Source organism: Ranitomeya imitator, chromosome 6 (assembly GCF_032444005.1).
Source record: "Ranitomeya imitator isolate aRanImi1 chromosome 6, aRanImi1.pri, whole genome shotgun sequence".
Taxonomy (NCBI): Eukaryota; Metazoa; Chordata; class Amphibia; order Anura; family Dendrobatidae; genus Ranitomeya; species Ranitomeya imitator.
In genome coordinates, this window is record NC_091287.1 from 136722815 (window position 1) to 136744007 (window position 21193).

The window sequence follows — 21193 nt, forward strand, 5'->3', positions numbered from 1 at the left end:
AGTGGCATAGTCATTTAAATCTCATGAGAATTTCTTCTTTTTTCGGCTCATTATATCTTCCTCTCAAATATCAGGGACCTGGAGCAGTTTGGCAAAGAATGGTCTAAAATTCCAGCAGAGCATTGTAAGAAACTCATTGATGGTTACCGGAAGCGGTTGGTTGCAGTTATTTTGGCTAAAGGTTGTGCAACCAAGTATTAGGCTGAGGGTGCCCATACTTTTGTCTTGCCCATTTTTGGAGTTTTGTGTGAAATGATCAATATTTTGCTTTTTGCTTCATTCTCCTTTGTGTTTTTTCAGTTAAGACAAATTAAACGAAGATAATAATACCAAAGAATTTGTGTTTGCAATCATTTTCAGGAAGAAACTGAGTATTATCTGACAGAATTGCAGGGTGTCAATACTTTTGGCCATGACTGTAGTATAGGTGCGTTCGCTGCCTGGGGTCCACCGTGCAAGAATGGAACCTGCTGCTAGTAAATGGCGGCACTATATAGCGGTACTACGCCTCAATAGACATGGGTTCCGTCGCCCGATCTGTATAGAAGCGAACTCTGTTGCTTCCCAGAGTTGATGGGATTAAAGGTAACGCTTTGCTCTGTTAACCTCATAGAGGATCAAAGCTCACTAACGGAGAAGGTAGCATACAGTGGTCATACAGTCAGCAACAGCCCACAAAACTACTTCTCTCCGGAGGTGCCGGAATTTTAGAGGCTATACGCCAGCCCTAAATTCACACAAACTCCTCTCCGGAGGTGCTGGAATTCTAGTGGCTTACAGCCGACCCTGAGCACATGCTGACACAGACCACAAAGTAGCTAAGCTCATACACTCATGAACATAGGTTGATACTAGCACATTTCCGTGCGGCCATGCAAACCTTTTATAGAGAAAGCTCTCCAGGACCTTCCCAGTGGTCCAATGGGAACTGCTTCAGGACCTGAGCATGTGACCCCCAACCTCCAATGAGAGGTCATCCCTTGGGCATGCTCAGTAGAGGAAAAGTAGGACATAGTCCCAGGAGCGTCTGCTCGCCGCTGAACAGTGCTGGTTACAATGGCTGAGCCTGGAAGATCAGCAGTAACCAAGCGCACAGTATCTGACTGGGCCAGATGCTGGGACCGACGTCTCTGCTGATCAGGCTCGACTGCGGCTGAAGAAGAATGGGAGACCGCAGCGGAGGTGGCTCGAGATTTCCCCTGTGCAGCGGAGGGAACTCGACACCTAACACATAATGACACACAATTTTTTTTTACATTCAAGTAGTGTTTTTTTCTGCAAAAGTGTGGTACAGAAATGGGAGCAGCGTGTGCATCCTCCTTTGCAAACTTGTTTCTTTGTTTTTGGGAGAGGAATTTGTTGATGGATGACGCACACGCCGCTCCCCAGATCCTTGGATGGTTTTGTTATATAGACAACATTCTATTTATTTGGCAGGGATTTGCCACTGATTTATATATCTTTATATCAGGTTTGAATTGTAACATGTCCAACATTAGATTCATCTACATGTATGATCAAAAGAAGCTTTCTTTTCTTGACAATGAGCTTAGGGTGCAGGAAGATGGATCAATCCACATCAACATGTACCGAAAAGAAACATCCGTAAATTCACTTCTGCATGCTTCTTCTGTACACCTTAGCTTAACGATCAATGCCATCTCTATTGGCTCATTTCTCTGGGCTTGGAGAATATGTTCGAGGAACAGGCTTTGGACCTTGGGCAGAGGTTTAGGGATCGAGGGTACAGTAGAAATATTAAGACTGGCTATTCTAGAGCTAAGAAAGAGAATAGAGTTGATCTCCTGGCCCCACAGAAAAATGAAAGGAAATGAAGTCATGTACTGTAGGTACACATTTCACTTCCACTTATAATTCACAATTGGACCCAATGCGGACTATTCTTGCACAGCACTGGCTGATCCTACTATCTGATCCTGGAACAACCCTGGAGCAACCCTTTTAATCCTTCATGGCACAACCCTTTTAATTTTTTTTTAAAATTGAAGCAACTCCTCTTCCCTTACAGATCTTACACATTTACACTTTATGCTTTAATCTTTCTTAGGCCGGTGTCACACTTGCGAGTGCAATGTGAAAAACTCGCACAAGTGACCTGCCACTGACTCCACCATTCCTCGGGAATGAAGCATTCAGCTGCATAGAAATACATGCAGCCTCACACTCCATTCCCGAATGCCGGCGGCAGAGCCAGATATTGATTCGAGAGACTCGTGGGAGTTTCTCGCATTGCACTCGCAAGTGTGACCCCAACCTTAAAGGTGCAATCTGGGCTTAACTGTAGAGTCTGCAGTCATTTAAAGTGAGTGCAGACTTGTGAATCCTCATATCGTGTGCACTGCGAGTTGTGAGGATTCTCTGTTGCCAATGGCAAGACCAAGCAGTCGTTTGACTTCTAGTATGCGATTTGCATACTTCCAGCCACATTCCGACAAGATATGCGAGGCCTTGCTCAATACGAGAGAGCGAGGTTGGCACATCATGTCAGAATGTGGCCGGCATTATGCATATTGCATATTTGCCATAACATGACCGCACATTCTCAGCACTGGAGAATCCTCACAGCATGCAGTGCTCACATGGAGTAGCTGCAGACTTTTGTGATAAGCCCATACAACATCTCTCAGAAAAAAGCCTTTCCTGTGTATATTTTCAGTTTCTTTGTTTCACAATTTTCCCCTAATGGTGTACAATCAAATGACCTCACTTTACCTTTTTCTACTTCCCACCACACCTTGTGCAATTCAAATGCAATTGGTGATGATGTCACATACAAAATGTCACGCTGCAGCAATGCAGGTATGTGCAGACACCATGAAGGAGAGTGGGTGACAGAAAAAGAGGTCACACTTGCCACACCACAGCCCAGTGCAAGCTGCACTGCGCCACCAGGTGGCGACAGAGAGTGGTCAAAACAAGCCAAGTCCGTAACAGTCGGTAAGCGTATAGTTTAAAAGGGGAAAAAAGAATTTGTGGTCAATATACAAGCCAAGGGTCTGAACCAGCCAGGAGCAAAGGTATCAGAGACGTGAGACAGAGATCGTAGTCAGATTAAGCCAAAAGGTCAAAAAGCCAGACAGACGTGTGGTAACAAAAACGGGAAGCAGGAGACAAAGTTAGAGTCTTAGCCGGGTCACAAACGGAGGGGATACAAACCAGAGTCAACCTAGGTCGGGTACAGGAGACAGGTCAGGTACAGGTAAGGGAGGTCAGAGGCAAAAGGAACACAGGGTTTTAACAGGTAACAGTCTCAGCAAGCCCAAAACGATCACTGACACAAGCTGCCAGCAAGAGAACCAAGAAATAGCCACTCCAAAATCAAAGAGAGGCAGGAATAGTTAACCCCACCATGACTAGGCCGGAGCAGGAGAAACATGGCAAACTCCGACCCGGATCATGACACAAAATAACCACTTCCAGTCTTTCAAAAATTGGCTGAACCAACTGTAATACATATAGTTTTTTTACAGTATAAAATAAATCTACTGCTATCCCTAAATCTTCTTAGTTTTTTTCCTAAGAGACCCATTGCAGTAGTGTACATAGGCTGCAATGAGGCATTTTAGCAAAGATACCTAGTTGGCCTATTTAATTGCTACTTTGCATCATAACAGCCCTAACTATAGTTCTGGTTGCCCCCATCCTAATTCCCTGTCTAGAATACATTTAACATTTCTTTGCTTGCTAATATTGCAGCACCTTTGAATATCATATTTTAAGTTTGATTCTAATAACCAATTAAACTTGGGAATAGACAAAACTAGAATAGACCCATTTTTATTTTTTGTCTGTTTTAATCATACTGATAATGAAGGTTAATCCTACTTGTCTACTAATGGTGAAGAAATGATCACAACATAGGAAATCACATCAATGTTAGGAAAAACACTGCATTGCTTATAGGCTTGACAATGGCATATTGCCTAACCTTGACACCTACCCATGATTTTATATTCAAATTTGGCTAATAAAGACATTTGTCTTCTTTAAGACTCTGAGGCAAATTACAATTTTAAAGTATGTAAAGTAGTAAGTGGCAGTGGGCTTCATACAGTCTGATCAGAATGTTAAACTGAAAACCTCATATTCAGTTATATTAATTTTTGCCTAGCGGCTTTAGATCAACGTATGATTTTGGGATGTGCGGTTCATGCTCTTTTTTTTTTTTTTTGCAAAGCATGTTCTAGTCTTCTTCTTGGACCAGCACTCCTCCCATTTGGCACAGGTGATTTTAATGAGCAGGAGACTGCAAAGTAAGGGGTCTAGCCCATTTTTGCTCTCACTGAAGAGCTGGAGGAAGGTGAGTTTAAGTGCTCCTTTCATTTTGGTGTTGGTGCTGTGTGGCGACCATTGTTGCTGTGGCTTTGTGCTGGTGGGGCGGCGCGGTCTGGAGTCTTGGGGACTCAGTCTGGCAGCATGGGTGCTGTGGGGCAACAGGCCGTCCGCCCTGCTGGTGCATGGCCGCTGTGGTGGTGGGCGCCGCACGGCTCCGCTCCGTTAGGGCGATAGGACCCACTACGAGGTTTGCCGTGAAGTGGCAGTGGGCTTCATACAGTCTGATCAGAATGTTAAACTGAAAACCTCATATTCAGTTATATTAATTTTTGCCTAGCGGCTTTAGATCAACGTATGATTTTGGGATGTGCGGTTCATGCTCTTTTTTTTTTTTTTTTTGCAAAGCATGTTCTAGTCTTCTTCTTGGACCAGCACTCCTCCCATTTGGCACAGGTGATTTTAATGAGCAGGAGACTGCAAAGTAAGGGGTCTAGCCCATTTTTGCTCTCACTGAAGAGCTGGAGGAAGGTGAGTTTAAGTGCTCCTTTCATTTTGGTGTTGGTGCTGTGTGGCGACCATTGTTGCTGTGGCTTTGTGCTGGTGGGGCGGCGCGGTCTGGAGTCTTGGGGACTCAGTCTGGCAGCATGGGTGCTGTGGGGCAACAGGCCGTCCGCCCTGCTGGTGCATGGCCGCTGTGGTGGTGGGCGCCGCACGGCTCCGCTCCGTTAGGGCGATAGGACCCACTACGAGGTTTGCCGTGAAGTGGCAGTGGGCTTCATACAGTCTGATCAGAATGTTAAACTGAAAACCTCATATTCAGTTATATTAATTTTTGCCTAGCGGCTTTAGATCAACGTATGATTTTGGGATGTGCGGTTCATGCTCTTTTTTTTTTTTTTTGCAAAGCATGTTCTAGTCTTCTTCTTGGACCAGCACTCCTCCCATTTGGCACAGGTGATTTTAATGAGCAGGAGACTGCAAAGTAAGGGGTCTAGCCCATTTTTGCTCTCACTGAAGAGCTGGAGGAAGGTGAGTTTAAGTGCTCCTTTCATTTTGGTGTTGGTGCTGTGTGGCGACCATTGTTGCTGTGGCTTTGTGCTGGTGGGGCGGCGCGGTCTGGAGTCTTGGGGACTCAGTCTGGCAGCATGGGTGCTGTGGGGCAACAGGCCGTCCGCCCTGCTGGTGCATGGCCGCTGTGGTGGTGGGCGCCGCACGGCTCCGCTCCATTAGGGCGATAGGACCCACTACGAGGTTTGCCGTGAAGTGGCAGTGGGCTTCATACAGTCTGATCAGAATGTTAAACTGAAAACCTCATATTCAGTTATATTAATTTTTGCCTAGCGGCTTTAGATCAACGTATGATTTTGGGATGTGCGGTTCATGCTCTTTTTTTTTTTTTTTTTGCAAAGCATGTTCTAGTCTTCTTCTTGGACCAGCACTCCTCCCATTTGGCACAGGTGATTTTAATGAGCAGGAGACTGCAAAGTAAGGGGTCTAGCCCATTTTTGCTCTCACTGAAGAGCTGGAGGAAGGTGAGTTTAAGTGCTCCTTTCATTTTGGTGTTGGTGCTGTGTGGCGACCATTGTTGCTGTGGCTTTGTGCTGGTGGGGCGGCGCGGTCTGGAGTCTTGGGGACTCAGTCTGGCAGCATGGGTGCTGTGGGGCAACAGGCCGTCCGCCCTGCTGGTGCATGGCCGCTGTGGTGGTGGGCGCCGCACGGCTCCGCTCCGTTAGGGCGATAGGACCCACTACGAGGTTTGCCGTGAAGTGGCAGTGGGCTTCATACAGTCTGATCAGAATGTTAAACTGAAAACCTCATATTCAGTTATATTAATTTTTGCCTAGCGGCTTTAGATCAACGTATGATTTTGGGATGTGCGGTTCATGCTCTTTTTTTTTTTTTTTGCAAAGCATGTTCTAGTCTTCTTCTTGGACCAGCACTCCTCCCATTTGGCACAGGTGATTTTAATGAGCAGGAGACTGCAAAGTAAGGGGTCTAGCCCATTTTTGCTCTCACTGAAGAGCTGGAGGAAGGTGAGTTTAAGTGCTCCTTTCATTTTGGTGTTGGTGCTGTGTGGCGACCATTGTTGCTGTGGCTTTGTGCTGGTGGGGCGGCGCGGTCTGGAGTCTTGGGGACTCAGTCTGGCAGCATGGGTGCTGTGGGGCAACAGGCCGTCCGCCCTGCTGGTGCATGGCCGCTGTGGTGGTGGGCGCCGCACGGCTCCGCTCCGTTAGGGCGATAGGACCCACTACGAGGTTTGCCGTGAAGTGGCAGTGGGCTTCATACAGTCTGATCAGAATGTTAAACTGAAAACCTCATATTCAGTTATATTAATTTTTGCCTAGCGGCTTTAGATCAACGTATGATTTTGGGATGTGCGGTTCATGCTCTTTTTTTTTTTTTTTTTTTTGCAAAGCATGTTCTAGTCTTCTTCTTGGACCAGCACTCCTCCCATTTGGCACAGGTGATTTTAATGAGCAGGAGACTGCAAAGTAAGGGGTCTAGCCCATTTTTGCTCTCACTGAAGAGCTGGAGGAAGGTGAGTTTAAGTGCTCCTTTCATTTTGGTGTTGGTGCTGTGTGGCGACCATTGTTGCTGTGGCTTTGTGCTGGTGGGGCGGTGCGGTCTGGAGTCTTGGGGACTCAGTCTGGCAGCATGGGTGCTGTGGGGCAACAGGCCGTCCGCCCTGCTGGTGCATGGCCGCTGTGGTGGTGGGCGCCGCACGGCTCCGCTCCGTTAGGGCGATAGGACCCACTACGAGGTTTGCCGTGAAGTGGCAGTGGGCTTCATACAGTCTGATCAGAATGTTAAACTGAAAACCTCATATTCAGTTATATTAATTTTTGCCTAGCGGCTTTAGATCAACGTATGATTTTGGGATGTGCGGTTCATGCTCTTTTTTTTTTTTTTTGCAAAGCATGTTCTAGTCTTCTTCTTGGACCAGCACTCCTCCCATTTGGCACAGGTGATTTTAATGAGCAGGAGACTGCAAAGTAAGGGGTCTAGCCCATTTTTGCTCTCACTGAAGAGCTGGAAGAAGGTGAGTTTAAGTGCTCCTTTCATTTTGGTGTTGGTGCTGTGTGGCGACCATTGTTGCTGTGGCTTTGTGCTGGTGGGGCGGCGCGGTCTGGAGTCTTGGGGACTCAGTCTGGCAGCATGGGTGCTGTGGGGCAACAGGCCGTCCGCCCTGCTGGTGCATGGCCGCTGTGGTGGTGGGCGCCGCACGGCTCCGCTCCGTTAGGGCGATAGGACCCACTACGAGGTTTGCCGTGAAGTGGCAGTGGGCTTCATACAGTCTGATCAGAATGTTAAACTGAAAACCTCATATTCAGTTATATTAATTTTTGCCTAGCGGCTTTAGATCAACGTATGATTTTGGGATGTGCGGTTCATGCTCTTTTTTTTTTTTTTTTGCAAAGCATGTTCTAGTCTTCTTCTTGGACCAGCACTCCTCCCATTTGGCACAGGTGATTTTAATGAGCAGGAGACTGCAAAGTAAGGGGTCTAGCCCATTTTTGCTCTCACTGAAGAGCTGGAGGAAGGTGAGTTTAAGTGCTCCTTTCATTTTGGTGTTGGTGCTGTGTGGCGACCATTGTTGCTGTGGCTTTGTGCTGGTGGGGCGGCGCGGTCTGGAGTCTTGGGGACTCAGTCTGGCAGCATGGGTGCTGTGGGGCAACAGGCCGTCCGCCCTGCTGGTGCATGGCCGCTGTGGTGGTGGGCGCCGCACGGCTCCGCTCCGTTAGGGCGATAGGACCCACTACGAGGTTTGCCGTGAAGTGGCAGTGGGCTTCATACAGTCTGATCAGAATGTTAAACTGAAAACCTCATATTCAGTTATATTAATTTTTGCCTAGCGGCTTTAGATCAACGTATGATTTTGGGATGTGCGGTTCATGCTCTTTTTTTTTTTTTTTGCAAAGCATGTTCTAGTCTTCTTCTTGGACCAGCACTCCTCCCATTTGGCACAGGTGATTTTAATGAGCAGGAGACTGCAAAGTAAGGGGTCTAGCCCATTTTTGCTCTCACTGAAGAGCTGGAGGAAGGTGAGTTTAAGTGCTCCTTTCATTTTGGTGTTGGTGCTGTGTGGCGACCATTGTTGCTGTGGCTTTGTGCTGGTGGGGCGGCGCGGTCTGGAGTCTTGGGGACTCAGTCTGGCAGCATGGGTGCTGTGGGGCAACAGGCCGTCCGCCCTGCTGGTGCATGGCCGCTGTGGTGGTGGGCGCCGCACTGCTCCGCTCCGTTAGGGCGATAGGACCCACTACGAGGTTTGCCGTGAAGTGGCAGTGGGCTTCATACAGTCTGATCAGAATGTTAAACTGAAAACCTCATATTCAGTTATATTAATTTTTGCCTAGCGGCTTTAGATCAACGTATGATTTTGGGATGTGCGGTTCATGCTCTTTTTTTTTTTTTTTTGCAAAGCATGTTCTAGTCTTCTTCTTGGACCAGCACTCCTCCCATTTGGCACAGGTGATTTTAATGAGCAGGAGACTGCAAAGTAAGGGGTCTAGCCCATTTTTGCTCTCACTGAAGAGCTGGAGGAAGGTGAGTTTAAGTGCTCCTTTCATTTTGGTGTTGGTGCTGTGTGGCGACCATTGTTGCTGTGGCTTTGTGCTGGTGGGGCGGCGCGGTCTGGAGTCTTGGGGACTCAGTCTGGCAGCATGGGTGCTGTGGGGCAACAGGCCGTCCGCCCTGCTGGTGCATGGCCGCTGTGGTGGTGGGCGCCGCACGGCTCCGCTCCGTTAGGGCGATAGGACCCACTACGAGGTTTGCCGTGAAGTGGCAGTGGGCTTCATACAGTCTGATCAGAATGTTAAACTGAAAACCTCATATTCAGTTATATTAATTTTTGCCTAGCGGCTTTAGATCAACGTATGATTTTGGGATGTGCGGTTCATGCTCTTTTTTTTTTTTTTTTTGCAAAACAATTTTAAAGTATAACTTGATGAAAATATAGTTAAATCTACAGTATTATAATGATTAGAGATGAACAAATGTATTCAAGTGGAAGTGAATTCTTCTCAAATATACAAAAATTTGCATTTTTGGGAATACATATGTTTCTAAATTCACTTTACTGGCTGACTGCCACTTTTCTGAACCATAGATGGCCTGCAAAATTAAAGAAATAAAGAAAAAAGTTATACTGACATCACTGATCACCAGTCTGGCCTCTTTGTTGTTTGCGGCCTGCTGTCTGGTCCTCAGAACTGCCTCTGCTTTCCCCCATCATGAGCACGTATTTCCTGGCCTGTTAAGCCTAAGACGGGACTTTCAGCCATGACTTGGCCTCGGAAGTTACTGTGCGTTGCAGAAATGAAAGCAGTGACAAATATTCCACTCCATTTGGTGATTTTGTTTTAAGTAATCCGACCTGGGCTTCATCTCCATCAACACTGTTAAGAGCATGCATCATAGTCATACACATGACCATATTGTTTGTATACTTACCCAATCCAATAAATAAAATCAAATGGACATAGACATTGACATTTGACATATTTCTAACCATGGCAAAGCAAATTCTGCTCTTTTTTGACATCCCTAAAATCCAACTAGGAGACCACTAGAGTCCTTACTGAGAACAAAGATATGGGATTGGGGAGCAGCAGCAGACGTAGATTGTAACTAGTTGTAGGTTATTCCAAGCAACAGTATTGATGGGAAAGATTAAAAAGAGAGGGAGATAGAGTTAGAAGAAACTCTGTCCCCAGTTCTCCAAGACTTATTCTCTATTCTTAAAATGTGACCTTACTACAGGAAAGGTAAGTATGTGTAATTTGTGTAATGTGAGTGCATGTGTAATGTTTAGGAAAATATGTGTGTAAATACAGTATGTGTGTAAAGAATTTACTATGTATGAATATGTGTGGGATGTGTTGATCTGTGTTGAATGTATATGTATAGTATTTGAATATATGTGCTTTTGTATAGTGAAAATGCAATTTTCGTTTAGTTCTTTAGTGTGTTATGTGCATGGAGGGATAGGGAGATAACACACTGAATATATTGGAAAAGGTGCCTAGATCTGATTGATAGCCTACTTTTACCAATTAGCATAATGATGGAGAGGTCCCTTATTCTGTTACAAAGCAGCACCTTCATTGTTAATTCCAACATGGTGTCTCATCTGTGAATAGCACTTTCTGGATTTTAATCTACTGATTAGGATTCCTGTGGGTCACATTCCCGAAATGTGTAAAAATGGCAAAGTATTCGTAGTCTGCAATTAATGAACATCTCTTTTCTAAAGTACAGTTGGACATCAGTATTTGTTGAGTTGATTTTATGACCCATTAACTGTTGTGAATTCCGCTCTTGGGCTCCCTCTGGTGGTTGTAAGTGGCACTTTTGTGAGTTCTGCTCATTGGGCTCCCTCTTGTGGTTTCAAGTGGTATGGCTGCTCCTTGGAGTTAGCCGTCATCAGCTGCCTCCACTTATCGTCTCTTCTGCTCGGCTATTTAAGCCTGGCTGTTCCTTCAGCCAGTGCCACTTGTAAATGGTTCCTGGTTGGATTCACATCTCTTTGGATTTCCCTGTTATACTGACCAGTTCAGCAAAGCTAAGTTTTTGCTTGCGCTTTTCTGTTCACAGATTGTGGACTTATCCGTTCAGTGCTTTCTATGTTTGTCCAGCGTTATCAGTATGAATTAATTCTGTCTTGCTGGAAGCTCTGGGAAGCAGATTTACCCTCCACACCTTTAGTCAGGTGTGGAGATTTTTTTTGTAAACTCTGCGTGGATTTTTGTAGTGTTTTATACTGACCGCACAGTATTCCATCCTGTCCTATCTATCAAGCTAGACTGGCCTCCTGTGCTCATCCTGGTTTCATTCTGTGTATGTCTTTTTCCTCTCCACTCACAGTCATTATTTGTGGGGGGCTAATCTATCCTTTGGGGATTTTCTCTGAGGCAAGATAGTTTTCCTGCTTCTGTCTTTAGGGGTAGTTAGCTCTTAGGCTGTGACGAGATGCCTAGGGAGAGTTAGGAGCATTCCACGGCTACTTCTAGTGTTGTGTTGAGCTTAAAGACTGCGGTCAGTACAGTTACCACTTCCTTCAGAGCTCGTCCATGTTGCTCCTAGACCACCGCATCATAACAGTACAAGTGGCCAAAAATGAATTAAATGCATCTCAAAAGAAGGAAAATAAAGTTCTGAACCATTTTTTTTTCTGTGCTCTGGTTTGTCTTTTTTTTCCTCTTGATATCTGGGTGGTTCAGGATATATGCTTTGGCATGGATGTTCAGGGTTTGTTTTCTCGTGTGGATCAACTTGCTGCAAGAGTAGAGTATCCAGGACTATGTTGTCCAGACTCTGGCATTAGAACCTAGAATTCCTACTCCTGATTTGATTTTTGGGGACAGATCCAAGTTTTTGAACTTTAAAAATAACTGCAGATTGTTTTTTGCTTTGAAACCCCGTTATTCTTGTGATCCCATTCAGCAAGTAAAAATCATCATATCTTTGCTGCGTGGTGACCCTCAAGACTGGGCTTTTTCTCTTGAAACAGGGGATCCGGCATTATTGAATGTTGATGCATTTTTTCAAGCGCTCGGATTATTGTATGACGAACCTAATTCTGTGGATCATGCAGAAAAAACCCTGTTGGCCTTGTGTCAAGGTCAGGAAGCAGCAGAGTTATACTGCCAGAAATTTAGAAAATGGTCTGTGCTCACTAAATGGAATGAAGAGGCTCTGGTTGCTATTTTCAGAAAATGTCTTTCTGAAGCCCTTAAAGATGTTATGGTGGGCTTTCCTACGCCTGCCGGTTTGAGCGAATCTATGTCTCTAGCCATTCAGATCGATCGGCGTCTGCGCGAGCGCAAAGCTGTGCACCATATGGCAGTATCCTCTGAGCAGAGTCCAGAACCTATGCAATGTGATAGGATTTTGACTAGAACAGAACAGCAGGAATTCAGACGTTAGAATAGGCTGTGTTTTTACTGTGGTGATTCTGCTCATGTTATCTCTGATTGCCCTAAGCGTACTAAGAGAGTCACTAGGTCTGTTACCATTAGTACTATACAGCCTAAATTTCTCTTATCTGTGACCCTGATTTGTTCATTGTCGTCCTTTTCTGTCATGGCATTTGTGGATTCAGGCGCTGCCCTGAACTTAATGGACTTAGAATTCGCCAGGCGCTGTGGTTTTTCCTTGCAGCCTTTGCAGAGCCCTATTCGTTTGAGGGGTATTGATGCTACACCCTTGACCAAGGATAAACCTCAGTACTGGACACAGATGACTATGTACATGGCTCCAGCACATCAGGAAGATTGCCATTTTCTGGTGTTGCATAACCTGCATGATGTTGTTGTACTGGGTTTTCCATGGTTACAGGAACATAATCCGGTGCTGGATTGGAAAACTATGTTGGTGACTAGTTGGGGTTGTCAAGGGGTACATAGTGACGTTCCTTTGATGTCAATTTCCTCTTCCCCCTCTTCTGAGGTCCCTGAGTTTTTGTCGGATTTCCAGGATGTATTTGATGAGCCCAAGTCCAGTTCCCTTCCTCCGCACAGGGACTGTGATTGTGCTATTAACTTGATTCCTGGTTGCAAGTTCCCTAAGGGCCGACTTTTCAATCTGTCTGTGCCAGAGCATACCGCCATGCGGAGTTATGTTAAGGAGTCTTTGGAGAAGGGGCATATTCGGCCCTCTTCGTCACCATTGGGAGCGGGTTTCTTTTTTGTTGCTAAGAAGGATGGCTCCTTGAGACCCTGTATTGATTATCGTCTTCTTAATAAGATCACGGTCAAATTCCAATACCCCTTGCCTTTGCTTACTGATTTGTTTGCTCAGATTAAGGGGGCTAGTTGATTTACTAAGATTGACCTCCGAGGGGCATATAATCTTGTTCGTATTAAACAGGGTGACGAATGGAAAACTGCATTTAATACGCCTGAAGGCCATTTTGAATATCTTGTGATGCCATTTGGGCTCTCTAATGCTCCATCTGTGTTCCAGTCTTTCATGCATGATATTTTCTGCAATTATCTTCATTTTTGGTACCAGAGATTTGGTTGCTAGGTCCTTTTGGTGGCCTTCCCTTGCTGTTCCCGCGCTAGTGGGTTGCTTTTGCCTTTGCCGGTCCCTGAGAGGCCCTGGACGCATATTTCCATGGATTTTATTTCGGATCTTCCTGTTTCCCAGAAGATGTCTGTTATCTGGGTTGTTTGTGACCGGTTCTCTAAAATGGTCCATCTGGTACCTTTGCCTAAGTTGCCTTCCTCCTCAGATCTGGTTCCATTATTTTTTCAGCATGTGGTTCGTTTGCATGGCATTCCGGAGAATATTGTCTCTGACAGAGGTTCTCAGGTTGGCTCTAGATTTTGGCGGGCCTTTTGTGCTAGGATGGGCATTGATTTGTCTTTTTCTTCGGCGTTTCATCCTCAGACTAATGGCCAAACTGAGCGAACTAATCAGACCTTGGAGACCTATTTGAGATGCTTTGTGTCTGCTGATCAGGATGATTGGGTGTCTTTCTTGCCGTTGGCCGAGTTTGCCCTTAATAATCGGGCTAGTTCGTCTACTTTGGTTTCACCTTTCTTTTGTAATTTTGGTTTTCATCCTCGTTTTTCTTCTGAGCAGGTTGAGCCTTCTGATTGTCCTGGTGTTGATTCTGTGGTGGACAGGCTGCAGCAGATTTGGACTCACGTGGTGGACAATTTGACGTTGTCTCAGGAAAGGACTCAATGTTTTGCTAACCGCCATCGGTGTGTTGGTCCCCGGCTTCGTGTGGGGGATTTGGTTTGGTTGTCTTCTCGTCATGTTCCTATGATGGTTTCTTTCCCTAAGTTTAAGCCTCGGTTTATTGGTCCTTATAAAATTTCTGAAATTATTAATCCGGTGTCTTTTCGTTTGGCTCTTCCAGCCTCTTTTGCCATTCATAATGTTTTCCATAGATCTTTGTTGCGGAGATATGTGGTGCCCGTTGTTCCCTCGGTTGACCCTCCTGCCCCAGTGTTGGTTGAGGGAGAGTTGGAATATGAGGTTGAGAAGATTTTGGATTCTCGTTTTTCGAGGCGGAGGCTTCAGTATCTTGTCAAGTGGAAGGGTTATGGCCAGGAGGATAATTCTTGGGTTGTTGCCTCCGATGTCCATGCCACCGATTTGGTTCGTGCTTTTCATTTGGCTCATCCTGATCGGCCTGGGGGTTCTGGTGAGGGTTCAGTGACCCCTCCTCAAGAGGGGGGTACTGTTGTGAGTTCTGCTCTTGGGCTCCCTCTTGTGGTTTCAAGTGGTATGGCTGCTCCTTGGAATTAGCTGTCATCAGCTGCCTCCACTTATCGTCTCTTCTGCTCGGCTATTTAGGCCTGGCTGTTCCTTCAGCCAGTGCCACTTGTAAATGGTTCCTGGTTGGATTCACATCTCTTTGGATTTCCCTGTTATCCTGACCAGTTCAGCAAAGCTAACTTTTTGCTTGCGCTTTTCTGTTCACAGATTGTGGACTTATCCGTTCAGTGCTTTCTATGTTTGTCCAGCGTTATCAGTATGAATTAATTCTGTCTTGCTGGAAGCTCTGGGAAGCAGATTTACCCTCCACACCTTTAGTCAGGTGTGGAGATTTTTTTTGTAAACTCTGCGTGGATTTTTGTAGTGTTTTATACTGACCGCACAGTATTCCATCCTGTCCTATCTATCAAGCTAGACTGGCCTCCTGTGCTCATCCTGGTTTCATTCTGTGTATGTCTTTTTCCTCTCCACTCACAGTCATTATTTGTGGGGGGCTAATCTATCCTTTGGGGATTTTCTCTGAGGCAAGATAGTTTTCCTGCTTCTGTCTTTAGGGGTAGTTAGCTCTTAGGCTGTGACGAGATGCCTAGAGAGAGTTAGGAGCATTCCACGGCTACTTCTAGTGTTGTGTTGAGCTTAGAGACTGCGGTCAGTACAGTTACCACTTCCTTCAGAGCTCGTTCCATGTTGCTCCTAGACCACCGCATCATAACATTAACAAACTTACACGTAAGCATCTAGGAACCTATGTAGAGAAATCTTAAAATATTATCTATTAAGGTTTTGCATATGATTTTTAGTAAAATCATTGGCCTGGATTCATTATCTTATAGTTTTTAGTATAAGCAAACAACGGAGGGTCAGGAGGATTGGAAGATATGACCTTTAAGCACCTAAAAATACATTACGCATACAGGAAGCTGGCACTGCAAATATTATGCACTTAAATATATCATTTTTAATGTGTGCTATTGGTTTTGGTCAATATATTACTACAATTTTAACTTGTATTTTTTTAAGATCAAAGTAGCCACTAAGTACCATATCTTATAGTCTCCCTAGACCAGCTTCAGTGCCCTTAGAAATAATGATTAAAAAAGTAATCTTATCTCCTCACAGTGCTCTTCTGCCTACTAAACTAACCTTCAACCTCACGGCCTACTGCAAAGTACATAACAGGCAAGAGGGGAAATGTATTAAAGTAGATGATTAAAAAACTGGAAAGTAGTGATGCACAAAATTAAACATCTTGGCTTGAGGTGTTTGAATTATTCTCCTGAGGCAGAAAATTGTTATGTGAACTCAATAAACACTGAAAAGCGCATGATTCAAGTCATTTTTTGGAATTAACCTATTATGCAATTTAAAGTGGTATCTATTAAAGGCTTAAAATATTGACACTTAGATGTATGATTGCATTACATATCAAATCATATGGTTACTGTTTGCATGCTTCGACATTTGGCTAATGTTACTAGAGAAAGTCATGTGAACCCAACAGAACAATTCAATTAGACCATGAAGACACCATTAGGCTAATTTATAACATCAAAAAGAAATGAGGCATTGCAATAACTATCCTTTTGCACTGGTCTTGTTTATATGAATGACAGTAAGAGCAAAGATCACAACCTGACTGCATATTTATTCATGGCAAGAGCTATCCTGTTGTCATCAACTGGAAATAGTCATGTTCAACATATGGTTTAATCTAAAGACTACATGCCATAGATCAGGAGGATCCGAGCAGATTGCTATATAGTGTTTTGGAAAAAGTTCACTTTATTATTAATAATAATAATAATAATAATAATAGCTCATTCATTTTAATTTCAGATTACTGGAATGCAAGGAAGCAGTCCAATGGGCGGTCCCACTCAGTAGTTGGGGGCTATCTCAATGTACAGTGATACAGGGTAGTATTATGACACCTTTTAAACACCATTGTCGCATTTCCCACTGTTTGAATATTAATTATATCCTACAATAAGTCATAAATGTCTTCAACGAAACAACCTCTTTAAGGTACCATTCTAACCTTTCTGGACTATGTAAAAAAATGGTTCCTTGATTTGATTATTCAATTATTCAACCCCATTAAAAATCAGGTTCCTTATCAAAATGTCCAAACTTAACTAATATAAGAAGTGATTTCTCCAAATTCAGCAATTTTTAATGAGTATTGCAGTCAAAGAATTATTCAACCCTTCATGACAAAATTCTAGTATTTAGCAGAGTAGCTTGGACTGTTATGATCTGCTACAAATGTGATGCATAACCATACACCAGCTTCCACCATAGTTCCCTGGGAATCTTAAAGGGAATCTGTCACCCTTGTGACGTTTTTAGCCTATTGATATGGGCATACAGGTGATACATTTGTATTAACAGTTATACCTGTATGCCTCATATCAGTGGTATTCTTGTGTAGAAATCATCTTTCATTCTGTTATGGTAATGAGTTCTTCCAGGCTCTAGGGCATGCAGTGCCTGGAAAAAACTTTGCCTATGGTCTTTATTATCTTACAAGCCAGCTCCTATCATTGTCATACTGCCCTGTGACATGTAGTGTTGGCCCCGGAATACCTCACTGGCATGCCCTGCAATAGCGCAATTACACATCCCTTTTCCACTATACTATGGGCATTGGCTTCTTCTGCGCATGTGTGGTGAGTCACTGAGAATGGTGAAAGCACCTTTTCTCTGTGCATGCCGGCAGTCACTGGAGTGGAAGTAGCAGTGACTTGAGCACCCAAGCATTCCAAAGTGCTCAACTTGAGTACCAAGCACCCGAGAAGTTTACTGCTTGCTCATCACTACTGCTCACTGATAAAGTTCAAATATTCTATGGATTGGCACATGACTATTTTGCAACTCACTTTTTTCTCCAACACCATATTGTGCAATTCTTAATGTTCTTACTGATTTTAGCTTCTATAGAGTTGAGATATTGTGAAATTATTACACTGGTCAACACAAAAAAATAATCAGCAAAGGTAATACGTCTGTTTTATGGAACTTGATGTGCTGATTCCAAAAATATGCTTAGTTTTGCTCTATCACATAAAGTTTCTGAGATCGAAGTATTTTTGTTATTATGTTATTTCTGCATTTTCAGTGTATGTGTTTTTTTCCTATGTTATTCCCATTTCTTTGCTTGTCTTACTTAATTGTGAATTTTCTTACAGGGACAACATCAGTAAAGGTTTTAGTGAGTTTTATGGGAAGGAGTATTGACAGTGCAGTCAACCAATGACTGCTTCTCGGAAAGTCACATGTTATGGGGAGGAGCTAACTGTTATGAGGCAGTAAGATTTGAGTCAGTCAAAAAAGGATGGTGAAGGCAGCAAGGACAGGTATGTGAGACTCTGACAGGAGACAGGCCTCTACAGGGATCTGAGACCTGCCACAGAGAGATAGAAGGGAAGGCAGTGGACAACCGCCATTGTGAGAGGATTTTCACTGCATTTCTGGGAGGAAAAGTTGCCTCAGAGGGACGAAAACAGCTCAGCCACTGAGGTGTAACTGAGTGAGGGTCTCCATAGAGAGAAAACCTGAAAGCAGCCAATATCACACTGAGAAATCGCCTGTCTGTAAATATTCATCCTTAAAGAATAGGCTGACCCGTTTACCTCACAACTGTATATAGTCATCTACCAGATTACCTCCAGTAAATTCAGTGCTAAATGCAAGCTGTCTCTGTCATCTGTGGGTAAATATCTACATATATCGGTCGGCTCATTGCAATTTTTTTTGAGCTTGTCACCACTAGAGTTGAGCGACTTTTACTTTTTTCGGATCGAGTCGGGTTTCGCGAAACCCGACTTTGTCAAAAATTGGGTCGGGTGAAATCTGCCAATTATTGCGAAAAGTCGGGGGCCGACTGAAACACGAAACCCAATGCAAGTCAATGGGGAATCAAAGTCAGCAGTGAGTGGAGGACAGGAAAACACCTACAGTGCCCATTTTAATGCCAAAAACATCAATTCTTATTACTTAAGCTTGTCAATCTTAATTTACTTTATAATAATAGTTAGGCATTGGAAACTGGGGGTCATTTGGCTAAAGTTGTGGGGGGTAGGGCTGGCTCAAGATTTTCGTGGACCCAGGAAACGCGGAATACGTCACGGCGGTGGAGCAGGGAGAGGTAAGTATTTCAACTTTGCAAGTGCTGTGATCCTGAGCAAGCAGAGGGGGCCCACTCTTTGGCTCTGGCACAGGGCCCCTCATAGTACGGCGGTGTGTTTTATGGCGGGTGGCACCTCCCACTGGCAGAGACACATTTGCATACTATGGGGGGCCCTGTGCCAGTGACGTCGCCAACGAGTATGCCCCCCACCTGATGAAGGAACCTGCACTTTCATCTGCACCTTCCTCTTTGTCCCCGTGTAAGGTGGTATAGTGTGCAGGAAGGGGAACATGACTTTCAGCAGGGTCAGATTCTGGCTGTGTAGAGTGCAAGAGGAATGTAGTGGTCTGGGTCAATGTACCAGCAGACTCATCTAGCAGTGGCTGGGCAATGGGAAGGATGAGGAGGAAACACAGATATAGGCCCAAATAATAAAGTAGGCTAAATGCAGTTCAAAATTGGTAACAGGACCAAACAGGCAGCATTGCTTTGTTCAGTGCAGGAAAACTGTAATGACTGGCAGACACAGTTAGTAGGCCCAAATAATAAAGTAGGTTAAATGCAGTTCAAAATTGGTAACAGGACTAAACAGGCGGCATTGCTTTGTTCAGTGGAGGAAAACTGTAATGAGAGGCAGACACAGTTAGTAGGTCCAAATAATAAAGTGGCCTAAATGTCTGCCAAAAAATTGTTCATAAATAAACAGGTGGCATAGCTAGATACAGGGGTGGGCTCCTCTGCTGAGTAGCAGACAGTGGTAGTAGGCGGAAAGTATTAACTGGTCTAAATGGAGGCCAGGGCCCCTGTATATTTTAACTATCATCTATCATTTCAACAAATTTGTATTGGCAGTGACATTCAGGGCTGCCACTAGAAATTTCGGGGCCCCATACTGGCAAAATTTTCGGGGCCCCTTGAGACTCCGCCCAGGCTCCACCCCAGCCCCGCCTTCAGGCTCCACCCCTCGAACTGTCCACAGTCCCACCGCCATCTCTTGGAAAATCTCTACTTCTCACCTATCACACATTGACAGTTCCCATCACCAGATCACACATATAGCCGGCAGCTTTCGTTTTGGCCAAAAGATTTTTTAAGCCGCCACCAGAACACGGTTGACACTTTTGGCCGGGCCCTACTGTACTGTAACCTACTAAATATTTGTTAAAATATGCAATACAATTTAGGTATATTTTTATTTATTTTTCAATTTTTAAAATGACCTATAATACTACATACAAGGAACAAATACCACAGCACTATGACCAGATGACATATTACCACCACAGTGATCGAATAATATAAAATACAAGGAACAAATACCACCACATCATGACCAGACCACATATTACCACCAATGACTGAATACTACAATACTGATCAGTAGAGTTGAGCGACCTTGACCTTTTTAGAGTCGAGCCGGGTTTCGCGAAACCCGACTATCTCAAAAGTCGGGTCGAGTGAAATCGGCCGATTATGACGTAAAGTCGGGATCGACCGAAACACGAAACCCAATGCAAGTCAATGGGGCAGCATAGTCGGCAGTGAGTGGGGGCCAGGAAAACACCTAGAGTGCCCATTTTAATGTCAAAACCATCCATTCTTCTTAATGAAGCTTGTCAAGCGTAATCTACCTTATAATAATTGGAAGGCATTTGAAATTGGGGGTCATTTGGCTAAAGTTGTGGTGGGTAGGGCTGGTTCAAGTAATTAGTGGGCCCAGGAAATCTGGACCACGTCACGGCAGTGGAGCAGGGAGAGGTAAGTATTTCAACTTTGCAAGTGCTGTGAACCTGAGCAAGCAGGGGGGGCCCACTCATTGGCATTGGCACTGGCACAGGGCCCCTCAAAGTACAGCGGTGTGTTTGCACGGCGGGGGCGCCCCCCACCGGCAGCAACACTTTTGCGTACCATGAGAGGCCCTGTGCCAGTGACGTCGCCAACTAGTATTCCTCCCCCCACCTGATGAAGGAACCTGCACTTTCATCTGCACCTTCCTGTTTGTCCCCGTGTAAGGTGGTATGGTATGCGGGAAGGGGGACCTGACTATCAGCAGGGTCACAATCTTGCAGTGTAGCGTGCACGGGAAATGTTGCGTTATGGGTCAATGTACCAGCAGACTCATCTATCACTGGCTGGGCAATGGGCAGGATGAGGAGGAAACACAGATATAGGCCCAAAGAATAAAGTGGGCTAAATGCAGTTCAAAATTGGTAACACAGGACTAATCAGGGGGCATTGCAGTGGAGGACAACTGGAATGAGAGGCTGACACAGAGAGTAGGCCCAAATCAGTAAGTAGTCGAAATGCAGTTCAAAATTGGCAACAGTAGTAAACAGGCGGCACAGCTTTGTTCAGTGGAGGAGAACAGCAAGGAGTGGCAGACACCGATAGTAGGCCCCAACCCAACTAGTAGGCCAAATGCAGTCTAACATTAACAACTACTTAACGAGCGCCTGAAAACGGAATTTCAGGACAGGAAACCAGGAGAACAGCAAGGAGCGGCAGACACCGATAGTAGGCCCCAAACCAACTAGT